Source organism: Sphaerodactylus townsendi, linkage group LG03 (genome assembly GCF_021028975.2).
Source record: "Sphaerodactylus townsendi isolate TG3544 linkage group LG03, MPM_Stown_v2.3, whole genome shotgun sequence".
NCBI classification, from domain to species: domain Eukaryota; kingdom Metazoa; phylum Chordata; class Lepidosauria; order Squamata; family Sphaerodactylidae; genus Sphaerodactylus; species Sphaerodactylus townsendi.
The window spans coordinates 120137383-120146990 of record NC_059427.1 but is presented as its reverse complement, the minus strand read 5'-3'; positions in this window follow the sequence as shown (position 1 = coordinate 120146990).

The window sequence follows — 9608 nt, the reverse complement described above, 5'->3', positions numbered from 1 at the left end:
GCTAGGCTAGGGAATGGAAATGTCCATAATGATCCTAAAACACTTACTTGAGAGTAGGTCCCATTAACTAGAGCGGGTTTTACCTTTGAATTAGCATGTTTGTGCTAAGTGCCTTCAGATCGCATCCTGTAATTTTTATAACGTCCCATGCTAGCAGCCATTCTCAGCTCCAGGGGCGTACCTAGGCAAACTGGCGCCCGGGGACAAAACCTGAGTTTGGCGCCCCCCCAGCCCGGCGTATGGGCAGCCACCCTCCCCCACAATGACCAAACAATTATTTTTTCTCACCACAAAACACCTCCCACCTCTAGCAAAACATACATGGCTCTCTCTCCCCACCAACTCCTTTCCTAATTTCCTAATCACAACAACCCTCTAGGTAGGTTGTTAGCCTGAGAAACAACCTGCCAGTGCAAGGGTATTAAGCACAAAATCTCACAACGCCCCCCAGCAAAACATTTACCAAACAAATGTCAGCATCATCTCTCACAAAACACCTCCAGTGGAATCCACCCACAAACACCATCACTTTCAATGGTGTCAAATTGTATTCGACTTTTCTTTAAATCTATCTAAAGTGGGAGAATCTGGGGTTCCCGGTTAAAATTGAGTGATGCTGTTTGGGGTGGATTCTCCCTCACTCTGAAACAGCATCACCTTTGAGGGTTGGAGATCTGTGATGAAAACAAATAGCAGATTCAGCTGAATCTGGGCAAATTTGGGAGCATTCGACGTGCGTCCACTATGTCCCGCCCAACATGAAACAAAATGCTTAACGCAATGTATCGGGGTCATGTGGGGGGTATTTCATGGTTTTGTCTGTAGGGAGCTCATTTGTGCCAATGCATACTTCATTAGGGCATCATCCAAGACTGTCTCTGACATGGCATGCCTGTTCAGGGGAGCAAAAGCATGGGATCTTTCCCCAAAGTCCCCATTGCTGCATGGAAGCTACTCCGGAGACGGGGGCTACCCACTGAGTGACCATAACTCTGGTCCCCCCCCTGAACATTAACTCACCAAATGCATCATAAGAATAGTTAACAGATGACAACCCCGAGCCTTGAGGTCACTCAGTTTTGTGGTCACATCTCTTTTTCCAGGCACTTCCAAGAATTTCTGTTCAAGATTCTTTGTTTTGCAGTGGCTTCTGTCTATCAGTAGCCAATGAGGAATTTTCGATAGGTTGCACATTTGAGCCGAGAGGCACCAGATTTCATGCACCCAAGAGGTTCGAGTACACAGCATCCCAGCCAAGTGAGCTTTGGTTTCTGGGGCTGAGAGTTCTGAGAGAACTCAGCCCACAGGCTTGCCATGTGCAGGGAGCTGGGAAACAAAATAAGCCTTGGGGGCTTACAAAATTGAACCCCAGAAGCAAAGCTGGGTCTCCAAATCTGGATGCTATTACTAGGAGGCACTCCTGGAGCCACCCTGAAAGTCTGGTGCCTCTATATTCAAAAAAAAAAAAATGTGCAGCCCATTCCCACACACTCAGAAATTCCCATTGGCTACAATGGAGCAAAGTCACTGCAAACAAAAGAATCTTAAGCAACTCTTGGGGTGCCTGGAAGGGATGTATTTTAAAAGCAAGGACACCAAAATTTCAGGTATCATCTGTTAACTTATTCTTATGATGCCAAATTCCTAAGTTTGTGAGGTTGAGGTTCAGGGGATCAAAGTTATGGGTCCTCGAAATGGGTAGCCCCATCTCTGTAAGCTCCCATTGAAAACAATGTATAAAACCCCTTTGGGCATCCATAACTTTACTCCCTCTGAACCAAACATCACAATATTGGGGAAGTATCAAAAGTCTCTGGATGGTACGCTGAAAATTTGGTGCTGCTAGCCTTAAATGTTTCCTTGCAGGCCGAACGTGAGCACACTTAAAAATTTAAACACACAAATGACCCTGAAATGCTGGCTTCCACGTGACTAAATGGGGGTTTCCGGGACATAGGGTACCCCTGTCCTAGGCAGGAACGCCACTGCTCAGCTCCAGAAGGAATTACTGAACTAAGCGGGGACAAAACCTGAGTTTGGCCCCAGCCCGGCGTATGGGCAGCCCTCCCAATGACCAAAACAATTATTTTTGGCACCAGCTCTGCTTGCCTCCACTCCCAGCAAAACATACATGGCTCCTCTCCCCACCAACTCTTTCCTAATTTTCTAATCACAACAACCCTCACGAGGTAGGTTGTTAGCCTGAAAACAACTCCAAGCCGAATTATCAGAATTAGATTGCATGTAAATCTCTGCAGTAGCCCCAGCAAGAACACCAAACAAATGTCAGCATCATCTCTCACAAACACCTCCAATTGAAGTCCGCAAAGCTGGACAGCAGAGGGGATTTAAATAAAAAATTGAAATTATTGATGCTGTTTAAAGGTGAATTCCGCCCTGAAACAGCATCACTTTTGGTGGAGATTCAGATAAGGAAACAAATAGCAGATTGGCGGCTGGAATCTGGGCAGAATTCAAGAACGGACAAAGTGTCAATTATGTCCTGCACGTATGAACAATGCGAGAATGCAATGTATTTGCGGGTTTTGTGTGTGGGGAATTATTTTGGTGGTTTTTTTTTTTTGGCCTTAGGGAGCTCATTTTAAAAGCTAAGCGGCATAATGATTTCAGGGCATCATCAGAGACTGTTTGATGGCTTAAATATGGTGATGTTTGGTTCAGGGAATATAAAGTTATGGGCCAGCCCAAAGGGGTGCCCCATGCCATTGTTTTCGATGGGAGCTTTACCTGAGATAGGGCTACCCATTTGAGAGGACCTTTGGTCCCCCCTGAACATAACTTCACTGGCTTTGGAAATAACATCATAGAATAGTTAACAGATGATACCTGGGGTACGAATAATCACTAACTTTAAAATCTATCCCTTCCAGAGCACCCAAAGAATTGCTTAAGATTCTTTGTTTTGCGTGACTTTGCTCCATTGTAGCTAATGAGGAATTTCTGAGGGCAGGCTGCATTTTTTTGAATAGAGGCACACCAGACTTTTAAAGGTGATGGCTCCAAGAGGCCTTCGATGGCATCCGAGCTTGGTGAGCTTTGCTTAGCTGCAAGGGGGGGGGGTTGAGAGTTCTGAGAGGAACTCAGCCTGAGCTTTCATCTGTGCAGAGGCTGGGAAACAAAACCAAAGCCTTTTGAAGTGGCATGAAATTGAACCCCAGAAGCAAAGGTCTCCAAATCTGGATGCTATTACCCGGGAGGACACTCCTGGAGCCACCCTGAACTCTATATTCAAGTAATACAAGAACTATAAAATTCCCCGGTGGCTACAATGGAGCAAAATTTCTTAAACCCTAAGAGGATGTATTTAAAAACTAGTGACGCACCATCAAGTATCATCTGATAATATGATGCCACCGTTTAATTGAATTATGTTCAGGAATCCGTTATGGTCCCTCAAATGGAGCATCTCAAACAGATAAGGCACTTATCCCCTTTCCCCATGCTTTTATCCTGCTAATTTGCCTTACATTGTAGCCTTAAAATCTTTAGCCTGCCAGGCGAGGCGATAACACTTAAAAGATTTAAAACACACAAATGACCTGAATGTTGAAATTTTGCGTGACGATAGGCCGAGGGTTCGAACCTGTCCTAGGCAGGGCATGCACTGCTCCGGCTCTGGCACTTTTACTAAGAGCCACGGCTTCCTTAGTCAGGCCATCTCATGCTGGGCCTTCCTCTTGTTCTGTTGACTTCAATTTTTCCTACCCTTATTGTCTTTTCCAATTACTCTTCTTTTCTCATTATGTGACCAAAGTACAACAGTCTCAATTTAGTCATTTTAGCCTTTAGGGACAGTTCAGGCTTGACTTGCATCTAAACCCACTGCTTTGTTGTTGCTGTAATGCTCTCTTACAACATCACATTTTACTTTCCTTTCTTCATTGTCCAACTTTCACATCCGTGCACAGTAAGAAGGGAATACTATGGCTCGAATTAACTTTATCTCCATTGCCAGTGACACATTCTTACCCTGAATAATATTTTCTAGCTCCTTCATGGCTTTATAGCTCCTTTCTAGTCTCAATCTCCTTCTGATTTCTTGGTTGTAGTCTTGCCTTTGGTTGATGATGGAGTCTTGCCTTTGTAGTCTTGTAGTCTTGGTTGTAGTCTTGCCTTTGGTTGATGATGGAGGCAAAGAATAGAAAATCTTCAACAATTTCAATGTCCTCATTGTTCACCTTAAAGTTGAGTAATTCTCCAGCAGTCATTACTTATGTCTTGAGGTTCAGCTGTAGTCTTGCTTTGGCACTTTCTCCTTTGACTTTCAGCGGTAGTCATCTCAAGTCTTAACTGTTTTCTTCCAGTAATGTAGCATCATCAGCACATCTCAAATTGTTAACGTTCCTACCCCCAATTTCACTCCCCATCTAAATCTAATCATTTCCCTTACATTTTGCATATAATTTGAAGAGATAGGGAGATAAAATACATCCTTGTCTAACACCTTTGCCAACTGGAAACCATTCTGTTTCTCCATGTTCTGTCCAAACAGTACTCTTTTGTCCAGAGTACAGGTTGTGCATCAAAATAATCAGATACTAAGGCACACCATTTCCTTTAAAACCAGACATAGCTTTTCATGGTCCACAGTCAAAAGATTTGTGGTAATCTATGTAACACAATTTGATTTTCTCTGAAATTCTTTTGTATGCTCTAGTAATCAAAGTAAATTTGCAATATGATCTCCAGTGCTGCTTCTGAATCCAGCATGAACATGAGGTATTTCTCATTCCATATATGGTTTCCAAACAGTTGGACAAGTTTGTATAATATATTCCCGTGTTTCCATGCAAAGGTCACCTCCAGGCTAGACTATTGTAACTCGCTGTACGCGGGCGTTCCCTTGCGTTTGATTCGGATACTGAAACTGGTCCAACATGCGGCGGCACGCTTGCTCACAGAGGGCGCCTTTCGTGATCATATTCAGCCTGTGTTGGCCAGCTGCATTGGCTCCCAGTGGAATTCCGAATCATCTTCAAGGTGTGGGTTTTGACCTTTAAGGCCTGGGACCCTCGTACCTTAGAGACCGCATTACCCCATATGCCCCTGCTCGGCCTCTGCACTCAGCAGAGGCCAATTTGCTAGTGGTTCCTGGCCCCTCGATGATGCAGCTGGCCTCCACACGGGCCAGGTGGAACACTCTTCCTCCAGCTGTCCGGGCCCTGCGGGACCTTGGTGAATTCCACAAGGCCCGCAAGACTGAGTTGTTCCGCCGGGCCTTTGGAGTGTCCAGTCGCTGAGTAGGGCGCCCCCCCTTACCCACTTATTTTTACTATTCTATCTTTGTTTATATCTCCATTACCCTCCTATGGAGGAGTCCGGCCGTTCCCTCTTTTTGGGGACGCTTTTTAATAAATTGTATGCTCTAGTTATTATTGTTTTGACCGCTGTTTTAATGGATTTTAATGGATTTTAGTAAATGTAACAATTGTTTATGTGGTCACTAGTGTGATCCTTTGTTATACATTGTATATATGCTGATGTTGTTGTGCACCGCCCAGAGCCCCTTGGGGATGGGGCGGTCAAAACAATAAATAAAATAAAAATAAATAAAAAATAAGCCTTAGTCCCAGAGTCCCAGGCACCACCATTGTAGGTCACATGGAGGGTGCAATAAGACCCCACTATAAGGCCATGCCCCCTGCTAGGCCAGGCACAAGTGCCTCAGATGCCCCAGCTACTGGGTTTCCCCAAAAATAAAACAGGGTCTTATATTAATTTTTGCTCTAAAAGATGCAGTAGGGCTTATTTTCAAATTATTAATTTGTATACTTAGCAAAGGCTCATGGGTATTCTGTTAAAAACATTTTAAAATTCATTTTTACTTTTAGTTTCATATCCTGCCAATCCCAGAAGGGCTCAAGGCGGCAACAACATATTAAACCTATATTACAGTTGGAAATCATAATTTTAAAAATGCTCACCATAACTTAAAAGATAGCCCAAAGGCAGGACCACACCTGCTAAAAGACAACCTTTTAAAATGCACTGAGCTAGCAAGCCTGTATGTAGCTTAAGTATCTGAGGCATGGATGGAATGTATAGAAGTGAAAATTTTTTGGACAACCGTAAAATTATATATTGAAAAACTGGTGAAGATTAATATTGGGATAAATAATGATTTAATGTTCATGGGTGTAATGGAGGATAGAAGGGTAGATAAAAATATAACTATGTGTATAAAATAATGATCAAAGCAGCACATGCAACAATAGCTTTAGGCTGGAAAGAAAACAAAAAAGGACAATCCAGAAATGGTTGGAATGTATCTGGGAACAAGTGACACTGGACATTTTCGAAATAATAAAAAAAATGGCAAGATAAACAGAGCGAAATTTTGAAGATATGGACAATATATGCGGACTGGATGAAAGAAGCTGGAGTCAATGAGGAGGTATGGGAGAATAGATTACAAAGAATGAACTTACTGTTGTTTGACAAAACTATGAAGAAAATACAGGGGGGAGGGGAAAATGTATTGTTTGAAAACGAATGAAGAAGAGTATTAATATAAAATGGAATATTCAAATGATACAATAAAAATTATTTTTTTAAAAAGTATCTGAGGCACTTGTGCCTGGTTTAGTAAAGGGGTGTAGCCTTGAAATGAGGCCATATTGCATCTCCATGTGGCTTATAATCCAGGTGCCTGAAACTCTGTAACTAGGGCTTATTTTTGGAGGAGGCCTTATATAACAGCATATCCATGAACCTTTGCTAAATATGCAAATTATTTGTCTAGATTAAGGGATTTAATTGTACTTCTCTATTTTGCATTAATTAGACCTCACTTGGACTATTGTATACAGTTCTGGGCACTGCAATTCAAGAAGGATATTGACAAGCTGGAATGGGTCCAGAGGAGGCAACCAAAATGGTAAAAGGTCTGGAATACATGCCCTATGAAGAGAGACTTAGGGAGCTAGGTATGTTTGATGAAGAGAAAGTTAAGAGGTGACATGATTGCCATGTTTAGATATTTGAAGGGATGTCATGTTGGTGAGGGAACAAGCTTGTTTTCAGCTGCTCCAAAGACTAGGACCAGGAGTAATAGGTTCAAGGTGAAGGAAAAGAGATTCCCTCTAAACATCAGGAAAAAATTCCTGACAGTAAGGGCTGTTTGACAGTGGAATGCACTACCTAGGAGTGTGGTGGAATCTCCTTCTTTGGAGGTTTTTAAAGAGAGGCTGGATAGTCATCTGTCAGGAGTGCTTTGACTGTGTGTTTCTGCATTGCAAGGGGTTAGACTTGATGGCCCTTGAGGTCTCTTCCAACTCTATGATTCTATGATACACACTGGATTGGAGCCAACATCAATTTTCTTCTCTTTAACATCCCATAACATTTAAGAGGGATCCAGCTGTAACTTTCTCTTTGCAAAATGTGCTGGTTTATGTTTTCCATACCACTACTGTAAAGCAAGGCCAGAGATTTATTTCATTCTCTTTGGACAGTATTGTCATTCATAATTTATAGTACATATTATTTTTATTTGCCTTTCAGCCTTTATAACAAAGTACATTAAATCATCTGATTATCATTTAGACAGGAAGCAGCATTCATGTGAATCTACTGCTAGTGTAACATAATTTTTGGTGTATTAGCCAAAGAGAACAGATGCAGTTTAGTGCTTTGTGGTGTGGGGAGGAATCTTGGCACTTCTGTGGTTTTACAAGCTATTTTTATCACAGTTCTAGTTTGTTGTAGTTTTATTCTAATGGTTTTTATGAAGAAATTTCCTGGCTACTTCAAATGTGGATAAAACACTAATTTTTCCAGGGCTCTAATCCAAGTTAAGATGCTGTATGCAAGAACTATGTGTACATTTGGTTTGGGGAAGTACTGAAGTTTTGGTAGCATTGGCAGGTTTTGTTTGAGGGAAGAGCAAAGCTACAACCAAATGGAGCAGAATTAATTTTAGCCACTTGGTCAGAAATTAATGGGACTAACAGATACACCTTGGCAACTTGCCCATTGTCTCAAACTATTATTTGTATACATCATTTATTTTTGTGTGAGGGCTTATGTTCTTACCTAAGCAGAAGACAAAGAAGCCCAGTTAGATAATATCGACGAAAAGACTCCTATTTCTACTGTCTTATTTCTTGTCCATCTGTTTCACCTCCAACACCAAGTAGTCATGGTCTCAGCCCAGCCAACTGTTGTCCTTCAGAGCCCCAACTACTTATGCATTAGGGCTCATACCCAAATCCCACACCCCTCTCCAAAAGATGGTCACTACTCAAACCATGTCATGCTTTCTGCAAGTTCACTCCCCTTAGGGAGTCCTCCAGAATCTCCGTAACTCCTCATAATTCATTACAGACCAAACAGGTCTGGTACCTTTGAATACTGGTCCATGCATAATATTTTCTATCTTATTTGGCAAAATAGTTTGTCCAACATGACCATGCCATATTTCTGTGAGAGCCATTGTTATAGCGGAATTGAGTTCCTTGCTTTTTGATGTGATTCTCAAATTTGCTGTGCTGGCAAATTAAATCTTTAGCTTGGGGCACATCAAAAGTTAAGCTAGTACACTATCTTAATCTGTAATATTACAGAGATATGCTTCCAATCTGTCATATTACAGTGATATGCTTTGATAGCATAGCACCAAGCCTTTATTGGCATATAAATATGTGCTTTGATAGTACATCAGTACTGTAAGTAGATAGGTCAGTACAAATGAGGAATAGGACCTTTTCACTGACTGTTTTATTGATTGTATCCATTCTGTTACCTTACTGTGGAAAAACATTGGAACAATAATGAGGACAGCAGAAGTTGATAATGTTTGTGTGTTATGCTAGGTTAGCTGTAAAACGAGTTGTGTTGTCATGAGCCTCTTCTCATGTGGGTGCCATCATTATGTACTTCAGTAACTTTAAAGCATTTCAGAACAATTTCAGCACAGTTCTTAATATTATGTCCTTCTAAGCCCATTGACCTCCACTCAGGACAGCAGTGTTTGAGACACGGACCTACACTGATGTAATCAAGGAGATAGCAGTACTCCATGAAACAAAGGAATTCAAGACCTTTATTTGGCACAACAGTGTGTACGGGTTTTTTATCCAATATATGGGAAGATGGGTTAAGTAGTAATCTTAATAGTTGCTGTCTGTGGCACATTGTTGCCAACTACTGTCTGCCTATAAGGGACTGGTGTAAGTGGTGAGCATTGTACAAAGCAGATTAATTTAGTCCTGGCTTGCAAAGAAAGAGAAATTACAATTGGTTTTGAATACTGTTTAATGACAGAGTTACTGTAATGTTTCCTCTTTTCCTCACACACTTTAGAACACTACACAGTAATTGTGTTTTGTAGGGAAAAAACAAAGCAGACAGGTAGTCACCATCCAAAAAGAGAAGAAAAATCTGGTGTAAGTAAATTAACAATAGCACAGTATTATCTGAGGAAACAAACATACTAGGTTTTTTTCCTTATGAAGGCACAATTAATGTAGTCAGGTTTAGTTTGGTGTGAAACTTCTGATAATTCCAGTTACCCCAAAGACTTAGGAACAGTGGCTTGGATCCAGAAAGACATGAAAAGGTCTGGTACATTCATCTTCTTGCTCTAG